The following is a 3,776-nucleotide window of genomic DNA, read 5'->3' on the forward strand; positions in this document are numbered from 1 at the left end:
TGATTACATTGATTTTCTCATGTCGCACGACTTGGGGCAACTTGAAGCCGGATCCCAAGTCGCCACCTGTGTGAACCGGCTCTAAGTGTCAATATTTTGTGTGTCCCCCATTATTTTCCAGCACTGCCTTAACCCTCTTGGGCATGGAGTTCACTAGAGATTCACAGGTTGCCACTGGAGTCCTCTTCCACTCCTCCATGATGACATCACAGAGCTGGTTGATGTTAGAGACCTTGCGCTCCTTCATCTTCTGTTTGAGGATGCTGCACCAGCCTGGCCGTGTGTCTGACAGGGCATCCGACGCTTGATTTTTATTTTTTCATTTTTTCCTGCATCCGTTTTCTTTTCCATTTGTAGTCTCCTTGGTTTTTCTTTTTTTATACTCCGCTCCACCAGAGTGCTTCTGGGGCAGGAGGTTTCAGCTAATCGCTGTGGCAAGAGGACATAGGTCTCCATAGGAAGACTGTGCTGCTACAATTTTGCTAATAACTGTTCTTTTTTCATTCCATTTACATTAGTTAAATGAACACTGACTGTTCCAACTTCACTTGCTGGCTTGCCTGCAGTGGGCCATGTTCCTAGCATTTACATGTAGTTCGGGGTCAAAGCCAGCCCCTTGTTTTTGGGGTCTGGCAGGGGTTAACTGTGCTGGGCTGTTGCCTAAAATGTGTGTGTGTTTTGGGGTATGATTGCTTTCCTGTATGCGGTGATGAGTGTGGTGTGCTTGTTAGGGTGACCACATTTCCAAACTGCCATTCAGGGACACCCCCCCCCCCCCATTTTTTTGCAGATTTTTGGGGCAGGGGCGTATGAAATCAGCGGGCCCATGTGCGAGATCAAAAGTGGGCCCTAGGCATCAAGAAAAACAACTGAGTGGTCGGGGCACAGAGTAGTCAGAGGGGCAGTGGGATGGATAGAGGCACACCTCCCAACTTTCTGAGATGGGAATGAAGGACACCTATTAGCAAAAATATGTAGGAGAATTATAAACAAAGAAAAACTGGTTAAACCCACAGGTGCTTTTTTACCACTACTATTCTTTTATATTGGCTCCTTGAGGGACACACAAGGAGGAAAGAGGAACAGAGGGGCAGAGGGACAATGCTCTAAATGAGGGACAGTTCCTCCAAATCAGGAACAGCACAGGAGGGGGGGGGTGAAGAACAGCACAGGTGGGACCAGAGGACAGCACAGGAGGGGGGGACTGATGAACTGCAGGGGTGGGGGACTGAAGAACAGCACAGGTGGGGGACTGGAGAACAGCACAGGTGGGGGACTGGAGAACAGCACAGGTGGGGGACTGGAGAACAGCACAGGTGGGGGACTGGAGAACAGCACAGGTGGGGGACTGGAGAACAGCACAGGTGGGGGACTGGAGAACAGCACAGGTGGGGGACTGAAGAACAGCACAGGTGGGACCAGAGGACAGCACAGGAGGGGGGGACTGATGAACTGCACGGGGTGGGGGACTGGAGAACAGCACAGGTGGGGGACTGGAGGACTGCACAGGTGGGACCAGAGGACTGCACAGGTGGGACCAGAGGACTGCACAGGTGGGACCAGAGGACTGCACAGGTGGGACCAGAGGACTGCACAGGAGGGGGGGCTGAAGAACAACACAGGGTGGGACTAGAGGACAGCACAGGAGGAGGGACTGAAGAACAGCACAGGGTGGGACTGAAGAACAGCACAGGGTGGGACTGAAGAACAGCACAGGGTGGGAGCAGAGGACAGCACAGGAGGGGGGACTGAAGAACAGCACAGGAGGGGGGGGACTGAAGAACAGCACAGGAGGGGGGGGGACTGAAGAACAGCACAGGTGGGACCAGAGGACAGCAGGGGGTTGGCGAATGGGGGGGTGAGGTGGGAGAGAGCAGAGAAGTTACTGGGGAAGATCAGCCAGGAGAGTGTTGAGGGACCTGTGGGCAGCAGAAGAAAACTGGATAGGAGGGGTGGCATATAGAAAAACTGATGCCCCCCATGTTCTTCTTGCAGCCACTGAATGCCCGCTTTTCCTCCTTTACCTCCTGCAGGCATTCAGTGGCTGCAAGAAGAACATGGAGGGCATCAGTTCCTCTATATGCCGCCTCTCCTATCCAGGTTTAGAGGGAAGCTGCATGGACCATCCTGGAGTATGAGGCTGGGTTGCAATGGCGCCCCCTGTAGTTACACCGCTGCAGTGGAGTAACTAAAACATTTCTGGCAGTTTGAAGGAGCAATGAATGGAATGCTGGCAGGATTCTGAGGTTGTGATAGTCGCTGATGAGCCACTACTGAGAGGATTTCTTGGTATACAGAGGGGGTAACAAGACTAGAAGGTGAAAAGGTGGCAGAACATGAAAGGCTGAGGGTGAAGGAGGAGGGGGGGGGGCAGTGAGAGGCAAACAAGTAGTGGGAGGGAAGAGACATTGAGGAGCTGGACAGGACAGGGTGTGAGGAGATATCATGTGTGCAGGAAACATCTTCAGCTCTGAGGGGTTCATGCTGGCACCTGTAGTTCTTCACTTTTGGGGGGGAGTCACATCCCCAAAAGTGAAGGATTACAAGTCCCAGCATGAACCCTGCCCTGATATCTAAGGATGTTTCCTCCTTCCATCCAGGGTGTCATGTGTAATCTGTTCTCTCCTGCCGACCCTTATCTGCCTTATCTTACTCAGCCTGGAGCAAGCCTCTGCGTGTCCTGTGCAGACACTCCAGCTTCTTACACGTGCTGAACTCTGACTGCTGAGGGAGAGCCGACAGGATTATAACACGGATGGATCTGCTGGTCAGTGCTTTGCAATGTTACTTGCCTTAGTTTGTACCATCTCTCATCTGTACACTGCAGTCTGTCTCACAGTCCGATGTTTCTTCTGGCTGCCTGGCTGGACTCCAGAACATACACGAGGAGGTGGGTGGAGCTGAACAGAAGGCGCGGAGGAGGAAGTTAAACTCTCATCCGCTGTGATAGGTCTCTGCCTCTCTCCTGCTCTGACGTCACTGGTTGCTACACGCCAAGCGGGAGGCAGGAGGTAGCAACCAGTTTGGGCACTGAGCCAGGGGCAGTGAATAAAGAAAAAAGGGGTCTCACTCTCTGTCAGCTAGGGGTCCACCACAGGCTGAGACAGAGATGATGTATACAAAGGCTATTTTAGGGGGCATTAGATCTGCCCAGGCCAATTCCGGGACTCTGTATTGTCCCGTAATGAGTGTGGCCGGGACACGGGACGCAAGCATTAATTAAGGGACAATCCCGGGCAATCCGGGACACGTGGTCACCCTAGTGCTTGTGTGTGTGTGTGTTCTTGGCCCTCTCTCTACCCCCACCTATGCCCTGTCTGGGATGCTGCTAAATGATTTGCTCTGTGCTTCATTACATTTAATGCTTTAACATGTCTGTGGTAAAGTGTATTTCCTGGAATGTCCGGGGGTTAAACTCCAAATTTAAGAGACCTTTATTATTTGACTTCCTCAAGGTGCACAACCCCCATTTACTATGTCTGCAGGAAGAGCATCTTTTGGGATCAAAGGTAATGGCACTAAAAAAGTGTTGGGTTATGTATGGTTACCATTCCACCTACTCTAGTTATGCACGGGGGGTATCCGTTTTGGTGCGGAAGGGCCTCCCTTTTTCCTGTGAGCGGGTGGTGTTGGACCCTAAGGGTCGGTATGTGTTTCTCCAATGCACAGTGCATGCCACGCCATTGTTGTTGGTGGTGGTGTATGCCCCCCCCCTCCTGTCACGGCAGACATCTTTACAGATTTAAGTGTGCAATTTGCCACCTTCCCGGTAACGG

Source organism: Rana temporaria, chromosome 3 (assembly GCF_905171775.1).
Source record: "Rana temporaria chromosome 3, aRanTem1.1, whole genome shotgun sequence".
NCBI lineage: Eukaryota > Metazoa > Chordata > Amphibia > Anura > Ranidae > Rana > Rana temporaria.